Source organism: Mobula hypostoma, chromosome 2 (assembly GCF_963921235.1).
Source record: "Mobula hypostoma chromosome 2, sMobHyp1.1, whole genome shotgun sequence".
Lineage (NCBI taxonomy): Eukaryota > Metazoa > Chordata > Chondrichthyes > Myliobatiformes > Myliobatidae > Mobula > Mobula hypostoma.
In genome coordinates, this window is record NC_086098.1 from 99,720,995 (window position 1) to 99,734,067 (window position 13,073).

The following is a 13,073-nucleotide window of genomic DNA, read 5'->3' on the forward strand; positions in this document are numbered from 1 at the left end:
ATAAACTGTGATTACTGATTAAGGCTGCATCGTGAATTAAAAATATTTAAATGCAAGTGAAGTATTATTATTTAATCGATATGAAGAAAGGGATTATACTTTGGACACTTCAGTTGTTTCCAACCTTCATTCCGATTCATTGATGTGCTTATTCTGGGGGGGACTGCAGTTCCTGAGATGATTCCAGCATCATTGAGCTACTGTGACGAATTTGAATTAAGTTGCGATCTCTTCAGACCAAAGGGAATTGAGGGGAAAGGAAACCACAGAAGTACTTAAATCTGTAAGAACAGTTGATACTGTGAATATTAATGAGCTCTTCACAGAAGGTGGATAACATGGTCAACTGGGTCATTTTAGATAACCAGTTTTGATGCAGAGTCTCAACTCAAAGCATCAACAACCATTTTTTTTCCCCCTCAAGCTCAACGCTGCTGAGTTCCTCCAGCAGATTGATTGTTGCTCCAGATTCCAGCTTCAGCATTCTATTGAGTCTCCAGCTTCAGAAGCGGTGGTGGATAATTATTGGATGCTCATACACAAGAGATTAGCATTTGTCAGGAAGTTTCAAGAAGAATACCAGAAAGTAAAAGGATTGTCAAATTCACTGATGGAGCATATGATAAAACGGAGTGGAATGAATTAATTGGACAGGGAGTAGGTTAACTGTAGAAAGGTGCACTCTTCTCTTACAATCTTAGTGCATTTCTGCAACATATTTGCAGGGAACAGTTGGTCACAAGGCATAATTGCACAACTTTTTATGAACTACACAGGCTGTGCGTAATTTTTGTATATAAGTCAACATGTGGAAGGGATCAAGTAACAGCTGAACTGTGATGCAAGGATGCTCTGATAGATTATAATTTTCATTCGACATGATGATATGAACTTGGCCTGTTACTTGTCCGAATCATGAATGCTGAAGGGATGCACATTCTCAGCTGATTTCAATGAATGGTCTGTTTTGGCAGTTTTGGAGGTCTTTCATAAGTCCATTCACTGGGCACCATGTCCTATTCATCTGGATACAGAATTATTTACCTTTGATAATATTTGACCAATAATAACCACTCTGTGTGTTCTAAATTAGATTGTGGTCACCAAGGCCGATTCCATGATTCCAAATAAATGTATCTTGAAAGTATTTCTGTGAGAATACCACACGGCAACAGGAAGGCGGGAAGAAGCCTGAAAGCTTTCACTGAAAACTTTAGCCACGACTCAGTACTTACAAAGACAATATGCTAGGTCTAAATGAAGCAGAACAGACTGCCATAGGAGCTGCTATCCAAACCTCAAGTAAAAACAAGTACCTTCCTGCTTTGTGCCCTGCAGAGCAGAAGTAATGGAAAGTGACCACAGCAAATCCTATAAAAGGATCTAATAATAAAAAAAAATGTGGATGCTAGAAATCCAAATAAAAATAAAAAATGCTGAAACAATTCAGCAAGTCAGGCAAGTCAGGCAGCACCAGCAGAATACCTGTGTCCTTCTTTCTCATCAGTTCTGATGAAGAGTGTCAGAATTTAAGTGTTAACTCTTTCTCTTCCCACAGATGCTGCCTGAACTGATGAGTTTTTCCACCATTTTTAGTAGGGATCTGGATTATCCTATACATTCATGGGTAGCGAGGAAGGAGTTCTTAGCTGAAATTCATAAAGACTGGACTATCCTTGCTGATACTGGTTAAAATATAACAAAGAATGAGTACAGGGAGAGTGAGGCGAATCCATCTCCTGGCACAAGAACATGTAATCTAACAACAGTACAGTCACTGAGGTGTTGGGTTCTTTTTGCATCATTTAATCTTCTTTTGCTGTGCTGCAACTTGAATTACTGGTGACTTCTAGATCATTATGACAGCATTCTGCAGCTCTACAAGTTTAGAAAGATCATTTGAATTACTTTTTGACAATGATAGCATTTTTCACTGATATCACAACAAGTTCTTTGATTTTATTCAAGCAACACACACAAAATGCTGAAGGAACTCAGCAGGCCAGGCAGCATCTATAGAAAAAAAGTACAGTCAATGTTTGGGGCCAAAACCCTTCAGCAGTTTGTCTTTGATTTTATTTTATACTTACGTAAAGGAACATGAAAGCATTTTTATTTTTGACATTTCTGACTGGACAAGTTAATGTACGTTGCCCAAATCTTACTGCCCATGCCAAATTAACTGAGCTAATTTGCTGTTTATTTTGATGAGCTTCATTGAAGTTGTTGGAATTACATTCACTGAAGGAAGCAGAGAGCAGTCCATCACATTCCATTGTACACTGTAATTGGCTGAAAAGTTTTGTTCTGTCACAAGGTCTATCTTTCATTGCAGGAAACCCATTCTCTTACCTGCACTTTTGTAGCCATGGTATTTATGAGATGCCATTTCAAGATAAACTCTGGGACATTAGTGGCAGTGTTGGCAATGTACAGTACTTGAATATTCATGATAGATGTTTAGATACTTTCTTGTTGTAGAAGATCATTGACTGATTCCTTTTGTAAATACCTGCCACTTATCAGCCCATGTCTGAATATTGCCTGGTTTGAGCTGCATGTTGGCATGGACTATTTCATTTTCCTAGTAGCCTTAAATGAGATTGAACATTGCTTAACTCATTAGCAAGCATTCCCGCTTCTGGCGTTCCAATGAAAAGAAAATCTCAGATTTATTTATCTGACCGCTAACTCACCAACATCACTGTCCATGAACCCAAACCTGATCTGTAAACCCCTTCTCTGACCCCAAAGCCATCCCTACAAACTTCAAAATAAGCAATTATATCTGAGTCTTGATCTCAATGGAGCGCAATGATGAAGCAGCTGAAGGTGGCTGGGCATATGACACTGCCCTGAGGAACACCTGCAGTGATGATAAGGGGCAGGAATGATTCACCTCCAACAACCACAACGATTTCCCTTTATGCAATGTATCTCAGAATACTGGAATATTTTTCTCTTTGTTGCCTTTTGCTTTCAATTATACTCAGAGTCCTTAATGCCACAGAGAGTTAAATGCCTCCTTAATTCCTGCTGCTGTCCATAAGGGGTTTATACATTCTCCTTGTGACTGTGTGGGTTTCCTCCAGGTGTATAACTTATGTTTTTCATGAGGGTGCTGCAGCAAGTAAGTTTTTAATTTCACTTGTGAAAACAGGTAGTTGTGTAATGACTATAAAGTCAACTTCAAACCAAAAGCTGCAGAAAGCCATGGGCGTACAGAGCATAGGTGCTTGGTAAAGTGGTCAGCCAGTCTGCACAGATTATGATTATCCATTTCCCACCGTAGATGCTGCTTGACCTGCTGAGTTCCAACAGCAGGACAGACTATACACATAGTGTGATTAAAAATGACTTGTCTCCTTCGGGACCTCTGGTGATTATGTCGCTGTGCTGTTCAGGGCAAAATGTGGCCTGACCGATCTGTCAACTAGGTCTCTCGATTTAGGCATCAGTCTTCAGATTCTTGTTTGGAAGACCTTGCAAGACTAGATTGTGGGTAAATTTAGCATTACTGAATTCGATATCTAGGTCTGTTTTAATGAAACAGTCATGGCACATAAGTGGATTTCCAGGCCCTTTCAGAGGGCATTTAAAAGCAAACCATGTTGTTTTCAGTGTAAAGTCATAAAGACCAGATATAAACGTGGCATATTTTCTTCTTTGTGGAACACATGTGATTCAAGTATTTTTTAAGACAACACAATAACAATGTTTTTGTTGAATTTCAGAGTATTAATCTCAATTTCCCAGCTGTCATGGTGGGGTCAGGGCCTGTGGGATGCTTGCTTAGTCACTTTGCTGTAACATCTCAGCGTTCTTCTGCTGCATTCTTCGTCTAGTCTCAGCATTTTACATTTTAAACTGTTGCCTTTGTGCAGCCAAGACTGTCTGAATCACCATTCCGTAATTAGTAAACATCATACCCCTGAACAGCACATTATAACAAAGTAGATGAAACCTGCCTTATGAGCCTTTGAAATATTGTGATGTCTCTGAGTACTTTTCTCAGAATTCATGTTGGCGAAAGCAATGATGTTTTATCAATATCTCCTATATCTTCTTCGATCATGATTTTTTTCTATAAAGTTTTTTATACTTCCAGTCGAAGTACAGTACACAGACTGGATTCTTTTTCAATGTGAAACACATAATATGAAGATCCCATATTTAAGCAGCAAACCATCTCACTTGTGTGCATTCTTCCTTGTTTAATGAGAATTAAGCTGTAGCTAATTCTGATGGCCTTGTTCTCCCTCATAACATTGCAGGTTCCCATTTTTTATATAAATGGCAAAATTAAGCCCTGACAGAAATGTGCAAGGGAACAATGGCTCACATTTTCTTTTGATTAGAATGATATTAAGTTATCTTTAAAGCAACTTCACATTATTAACAACACAGCAGAGAAGAAAAAAGAAGCTGTTCATGTTGTATTTCATATTTGACCTTGGCTTTCGTAAGGAGTTTAAAAAGAAAAATAGCGAGGCAAAACTCGATAGCAAAACTCGAATGCTACAGTAAGATTAATATTTCCAGCCTTTGTGAGAGAAAGCTGGTATTTGCCCTTGCCTGTGGAAGGATAAAGATAAAAGACTGGTTCTCATAATAACTATATTCCCATTGTTTTACTGTGTGGCAGGGGGACCTGAATGAAAATGGCTTTATTCTTACATACCAGTTCTGCTTTATACCATGCTGTATAGATCTATCTGTGTTTTTGCAGTGCAATAATAAAATGGGATGACAACAATGATAATCATAAATATTTAACTGAAAGAGTTTTTTAAAAAAGAAATCCTTTCTCTTTCTATTTTCAATAATATGAGAAAAATACATATCCATTTTGTTGATATGAATGCTCGCTGTCATTTATAAACGAACAGTGACTCTGTTATTAATACTGATGATGCCTTGAGGAAGCCTGATAATGATCAAAAATAAAGCAAAACACTATTTTACTTTATGAAGAAGCCTTCCACATGCCCCAGGTAATGGTTTTAATGGATGATATGCAATCCTTAGAAATGTGTGCTGCCACGGAATTGTCTGTAAAGAGTGAAAGTAGGAATGACAGAGAGACTTAACAAATTGTTTCCATTTTCAAACACTATCATATAGTTGGTAAAATCCCAATTTTTCATACACACAATTGAAATATTCTAACATAAGATTTACTGTTGATATCACCATCACAAGTGCCGGGCATTTTTAAGATATTACTTCCCATTGCTAACCCACACAGACACCCCTATATTACCACCATTCCTTTTCTAATGAACAAGCTGCCAGATGACAAACAGATGACAAGAAATATTTCTTTCTCACCTCACAAAAATATAATTTGTTATCCAAATCTAGAATCCCATGGGTGAGTCTAATGTATGAATTATGAATAGATGGATACTGTGATTATTATTAATTAAATACTGAAAATATTCAGCCTATTTTTAGTTGTATTTCTATTTCAGTGCAAGCATTAACCATTCAGTTAAAATTAAGTCACAAAAATAACTTAGCCATATTAAACTAAGATAGGTTTTCTCTGTCCAGGGTCAAGGAGCCTTTTTGCCAAGCTGAACTTTCTACACAGCCACTGACACTTCTAGAGATCAAAGAGTTGTTTTTGAATAAGCTAAACTTCCAACCAATAATCTTTGTTCTGATTCTTGTCTTAAAAGGGAGCCAATCTTCAGTTTTTAATGTAAATGACAAGCAATAATCAGTCTGAATTAAGAGGACAGCTTTGCAAATGAATTGTTCTGTCTTACAATGACAAATTAACATCCTAAGTGGTATATCTTTGAACTGTGGGAGTAAACCAGAACACCAGGAGAAAATGCCCATATATCACAGTGAGGAATGTAGAAACTTCTTAAACATGACGTTGGAAATGAATTCCAAATTCCAAAGCTCTGAGATGTATATCGTCATGATGACTTCTATGCTACCATAGTGCCAGAGGACAATCACTTTTAAAACTGCTATTTTGATAATGCTTTCATATATTCTGTCTAAAACCTGTGTATATGACTTTGTCAAAATTGATTCAGCTATGTCTTTGCTGTGTAAAAGCTGCTAAATTAAAATAAGTTGTTTTGTTGCTTCCCTCAGTCAGAAAATCTTTAAGGAATGATGCTTATAGAAACTGTAAAATCATGTATGTAGATAAGGCACAGTCAAACGTCAATTAAAAATATCAATGAAATCTAGTTTCCTATCAAATTCTATGGAGATGGACTCCTGCTAAATTTGCTCAGTCCTTAATAGTGAAATACTGAGGTTCAATTCAAAGAAGCTTATTTAATATACAGTAAATTGTTGTTTCTTGATACACACTGATTACCTGGGCACATAATGATGTAACATCAGTGAACTAGACATATGGAACTGACAACAACAGTGCTATTTAGATTTTAATTTTCTCTGTACTAAGCAACTTTGGGTAATGTTATAAGTAAGTTTTCAACACATAATTAACTATAACACTATTACTGTTTTATCGTCGACAACCTGAAATAAGTTAAATGTGCCTTTTTTTCTCAGTAGATACTTTTTATATAATAAAACAAACTAAATTTTAAAAAACTATTTATAAGAACACTTATAAGAATCCAGAACCAGATAATTCTGTTAATACAGTTGATTATGATATCTTGCTAATGGTATATGCAGACAATTCACATGGTACGGCTACTTAAACATTCAAATCTTGTGTCACATATACCCCTTTGGAATAAGCTTTTAGATTGCTCTATTAGTAACTTCAAAAAACAATTAAACCTAATTAGTTTTGTTTAACAGGGACAACAAAACAAGAAGTGCAGTACCTTTACAGCAGTTTAAGTGCTTAAGATGTTTGAGACTATTAATTGCTTCAAACCCACAATCACTGATTATGTGAAAAGGTAGTTCTGAAAAACCTTTATAACATTGCTCTTACCAAAGCACTTTCAGACTTGGCTGGTTGCAGTTAAGCATGGTAAACTACCACTTTAAAAAGAAATTTTAATCCTCTTTTGGGAAATAAGATGTCGGGCATTCATAGACAATTGCATGACCTTTTCCATCACACCATCTCCCATTTTAACGGATTTTTCTGAGCAGATAGTAAATGGTCTAATTTTAAATGTGTTACAGAGGCATGGGAGGTGTAAGCTTACAAATCTGTGGTGGAGGTGGAAAATGAGGAGCAGACTATGATTTGGTGCAGATACTGGAGATAGTGGGTTGCTCCCCCAGCGCAGAGCAGAGGGAAAGAAAATGTAATAGATGTGTTCAAATTTAGAAGCAGTTTTGATAGTGTTATTGAGAAGAAACTATTTTGAAGTGACTGCTTGGTCAGTAACAGTAATTACAGATTCTAGGCAATTGGGAACATGAATGGTGCTTTTCATGTTTTCATGATCTGGCATGGAAGTAGATGCAGACTCAATTTTGCACCTCGAAAGCAGGAGAAAATCACCACATGGCAATGCGGACAGAGGACAGATTGTACCATAGAACTAGAACAGGCATGATAGGGTGGATGTCATTCTTCTGTACTGTATCATCTAGGAATTCCATGAGACCATACAAATACCCACTAGTGCTAGCAGCATCCCTTGGATTAATTATTCATTTATAGAATTGTTATGTGTACCAAGATGTAGAATAAGCATGAAATCCATACAAATCATTCGAAACAAAAATACAATGAAGTAGTAAAGCAGAAAAATCAACTGCAGAATACGGTGTTGCAGGGAGACAAATAAAGTGGAATCATCACAAGTTCAAAGTTCAAAGTAAATTTATTATCAAAGTACATATACAAACCTAAGATTCATTTCCTTCTGGGCACTAGTAGAATCAATGAAAGTCCGCACACAAAAAGACAGACCAAAACACTAATGTGCATAAGACAACAAATTGCGTAAATACAAAAACACTATAATATTAATAATAGTAATCAATAAATAAGCAATAAAGATTGAGAATATGAGATGAAGACTTGTTGAAAGTGAGTCTGTAAGTTTTGGAACAGTTCAGTACTGGGAAGAGTGAGACTGAGTGAAGTTATCCCCTTTGGTTCAAGAACCCTCTGATTGAGGGGTAGTAACTGTTCCTGAACCTGGTGGTGTGAATCCTGAGGCTCCTGTACGTCCTTCCTAATGACAGTAGCAGGAAGAGAGCATAGCCTGGATGGTAGTAGTCCCTGAAGATAGATGCTACTTTCCTGCGACAGCACTCCTCATAGCTATGCTCAATGATGAGGAGGTCTTTACCTGAGATGTACTGGGCTGTATTCAGAGCTTCTTGTAGGCCTTTTCTTTCAAGGGCATTGGTATTTCCATACCAGGCCGGGATGCAATCCTGTCCATACATTTATTGAAGTTTGTCAAGGTTTTAGATGACATGTTGAACTTCTAACTTCTATGAAAACAGAGGTGCTGCTGTGCTTTCTTTGTAATAGTACTTACATGCAGATCCTCTGAAATGATAGCACCAGGGAATTTAAAGTTTCTGATCCTCTCCACCTCTGACCCCCGATGAAGACTGGCTCATGGACCTCCAGTTTCCTCCTCCTGTAGTTAATAATCATCTCCTTGGCCTTACTGACATTGACTAAGAGGTCGTTGCTGTGGCACCACTCAGACAGATTTCCAACCTCCCTTGTGTACGATGATTCAAGTTCAAGTTCGGTTTATTGTCATTCACCATGTCTACTACCAAAGGAAACAATGTTCCTCTGGACCAAGGTGCACAACACAGAACATATAACTCACACGCATAAGAAAAAAATTAATAAAAACTAGTAAATTAACAAATAATAAGGTGCATTTAAAACACAAGTTAAAAAGTAAACAGTATAACAGTATAATCCATGGAAATGAACAAACAGTTTATGTTACAGGCTGAGACCCTTCTTCGGGATACTACTGGCACTTCATGCATGGCGGGATCTGGCTGGAATTCAGTAGATTTACAGCCTAGGAGAAGAAGCTGTTTTCCTTCCTAAGACTCCTTGTCCTAATGCTATGGTACCTCCTGCCTGATGGAAGGGGTTCAGAAAGATTGTTGGGTGGATGGGAGGGATCATTGACAATGCTAAAGGCCCTGCATACACTGTGGTCCTGATAAATATGATGGGTGTATGATCCTCTCAACAGTCCTCGCATTCCTTTATAGGACTTGCGGTCAGATGCCTTGTAAGTGCCAAGTGGTGATGCAGCTGGTCAGGACACTTTCAGTGGTGCTCCTTTAAAAATGTTTAGAATGGTGAGGGGGAGCCTCACTCACCTCACTTTCCTCAGGAATTTAAGACACTGTTGTGCTTTCTTAAGCAATGAGGTGGTGTTGAGGAACCAGGTGAGACCTGTCCATTATGTACATTCCCTGAAACTTGGCGCTCCTAACCCTCTCCACGGAGCAGCCGTGTATGTGCAGCGAGGAGTGGTCAGCCCGCACCTTCTTAAAGTCCACAATCATCTTTTTGGTCTCGTCCACTTTGAGACTTATGTTGTTTTGTTCAGACTTTTCTACCAACCACTCGGCTTCCCCTCTGTATGCTATCTTGTCATCGTGTTGATGAGGCCAGCCATTGCATCATCAACGAATTTGCTGATTTGGTTTGAACTGGATCTAGCTGTGCAGTCAAGTGCTCATAGCATGGACAGAAGCAGGCTGCCCACACAGCCCTGGCAAGCACTGGTGCTCAGCGTGATGGGACTGGAGATGTTTCTTCTAGCACGAATTGACAGTGAATCTATCTATCAAGAAGTTTAGGATCCAGTTACAGAGAGAGGAGTTGAGACCCAGCGAGGACAGATTTCCCACCAGCTTTTGAGGGATGATCGCATGAAGGATCAAGATGCAGTTGATATACAGCATCCTGGCATATGGAGCACCATTTTCCAAGTGGGACAGGTCAGAGTGGATTGCAGAGGCTACGGCATCATCAGTAGATTGATTTGAAGGATAACTGAACTGCAATGAGAACAATGTCGCAGAAAGATGGCATTTACTGCAATCCATAACCAGCTGCTCAAAGTACTTAATTATTGTTGAGGTCAGTGCCACTGGACGGTAGTCATTACAGCAGGTCACTATCGTCCTCTTGGCCACTGAGACGATGATGGCTGAAATCAGTGGGGACAATAGGCTGTTCCAGAGGGATGTTGAAGATGTCTGTTAGAATCTGTATGAACTGGCTGTACAGTCCCTTAGTACCAAACCAGGTATGTTATTAGGCCCCACAGATTTACATGGGTTGACCCTGGCTTCCTCCTCCTGTCGTCAATAATCAGCCCTTTGGTTTTGCTAACATTGAATGAGAGGTTGTTATTGTGGCACCATTCAGCCAGATTTTCAGTCTCCCTCTGATAGGCTGATTCATCACCCCTTTGATCTGGCCAACAACAGAGGTGTCACCAATAAACTTAAGTCCAGCATTGAAGCTACAGTATGCTTAATCTCACAATCATAAATATAATATCTAGTTCTCAAAATCTTAGAGACTGGGGTGAAGATCTGGGGAGAATGGAATGATCAGCTGAGGGATGAACTCCATTTCAGTTAGATCAAACTGTCATGACGAGGTTTTCATTTTAGTGTTCTTGGATCTCTGTCCGTAGGAGATGGTGAAGTCGAATTGCTGAAAGAAGAGGGCCCAGTGAGTCTGATGTGGGTTGAGTTGGGTGTCTGTTGTATGGATATGAGGTTCTAGTGGTCAATCCAGATCAGGAAGGCCTTGGTGTTGTCCATTATCCAATGCCACCATTCCTCCAAGGCTGATTTAATAGTGAGTAGCTCCCTATCTCCTACTCTAAAACAGTGCTGTGTAGAGTTGAACTTGAATAAGAATAAGGCACAAGGGTGTATCTTCCCTTCTGGTCCTCACTGGGAGGGATGGCCTTGATGCCCATATCAGATGAGTCCACTCAGCCACAAAAGTTCCGGAGGGATTTGGGTAACAGACAATTGGAGCAGTGGAGGAATGTTTAATGAGCTCTTTGAAAGGATGGTCTGCTGCAGCAGTCCAAGTTATCCATGAGGTAGGTGGCTTGTTGAGTAAGGTGAGAGGGACAGTGATTTGGCAGTTGTTTTGGAAGAAATAGCAGTAAAAGTTGGAGAAGCCCAAGAAGTGCTGTAGCTATTTGAGGGAGTGCAGTAGGGCCATTCAACTATGGCATGCACTTTTTCTTGGTCCATGGTTATGCCTTGGCATGAAAGGACATAAGCCAAGAAAGAATTGACTTAGGTATGTATGGAATTATGGCATTTCTCTAACTGGCAGTACAGTTGGTTTTCGAGGAGATGCTGAAGGATAGAAAGGTTGTGACATATGTGGTCTTGGAGGTCCTTGTAGAAAATTAGGATGTCATTGAGGTAGACAAACACATGCCTGTGTAGTATGTCTCAGAGGATCTCATTGACGAAGACATGGGAAAGAACAAAAGGCATCACCAAGCATCCATAGACAGCTTGTCTTTCAAGTGCTCCAAGAGAACGTGATGGTAAGGGTCAACAGTATTTCCACATTCCTACCATGTTCTGTTGCGAGAGTCCCGAATTCCATGGTGTAATCTAGCACTGAGAGTGAATCTTGACATGTGAGGTATCAAATCCACTGATCCCTTCCACTTCCTGGATCTTCAACAATCCAGTGCATCTCAGTGGTGAATTCCTTCTATTTATAGTAAGCAGTGGTTTTATTGTCCCAGTTACTGGTAGCCTAAATAACACACGTCAAGTTAGGAGAGAGATGGAGAAGGTGTAGAATACAGAGATTGCTGGAGCTCAAAATGGAAGACATATTGGCACAGGAAGTTACGGTATTGGGTTGAGGATCCACTGCATCATTTGACAACAAAATCTGAGGGAGGAGGCTGACCGGTGTGGTGGGATGGAGAGTTGGTTGAGAAGAGCAAACAGATGGCCAATGGTCTTGTGCTGTTTCTAGATTGTGTGCTCCCTGTTGACGAACAACTTCCTTCAGATGAGCATACTGTGCTGGGTCAATCATTGGTTAATACATCATATTAGGTAACGTAGAGGAGGCTTGACCCAAAAGCAGAACAGCAGATACAATTTAGCAATAAACAATATTTTGTTAATAAGCTGCAAAATAACAAGAGAGAGCAGATATTTAATATGACAAGGCAAAAAGGTAACTGAAGGCTATAAGCAGCTGGTTGAAGCTGGCTGGTCCAATGGGTGAACATAGGACCACGGGTGAGAGGTGGGTTTCGACAGGCAGTAGTTGGGTTGGAAATGAGTGGCAGGTGACACCTGTTAGCTGGGTGGAGACTGGGAGGTGCCTGCCTGTGTAGGCCTGACAGAACAGTCAACTTATTTTCATATCATATGTTCATATTTCTCTTGCAACATAGAAGGTGGCCATTCTATCATCAAGTCTCAGAACAAACCCATCAATATTTTCCCCTCACAGATACTGATCGACTTGTTGAGTTCCTCTAGCAGATTGTTTATTGTTCCATAAATCCCATTCCCCCACTTAAGTTACATTCCGGTAACTTAATTGCCTATTTATACTCTCCATCCCTGATTCTCCCACCATCTGCCTACATAAGGGGTAATTTATATTAGCCAATTAACATAACAAGCCTGTCGTTGGGATGTGGAAGGAAAGTAGAAGACATGTGGGACATGCACACAGCCACAGAAATAACATGCAAACTCTACAAGGAAAGCTCTGGTTGTCAGAATTGACCCAATTTACAGGAGCTGTGAGCAACAGGCTACCTGTCAGAATCAGCGAGTCAAGCAGCATTTGTGAGGCATAGGAGATGACAATGTTTTGGTTTGAAATCTTGCATTAGGACTGAGAATAGAGAAGAGAGATGGCCAGAATAAGGAAGAGAGGATTAAGGGTGAGACAACAGCCCAAAGTGATTGGTGAAGAATGATGGACAGATTGAACTAGGTGAGTGAGGTAAATGGTGCAGTTGGGAGACAGAGGCAAATGAATGATGGCTTTAGGCAAAGAAGGACTTGTAGGTTTCTTCAAATAAAACAAAGTGAGGTATTTTATGTTTAACAAAAGACGTAGCACATTTCATTAAACTCCA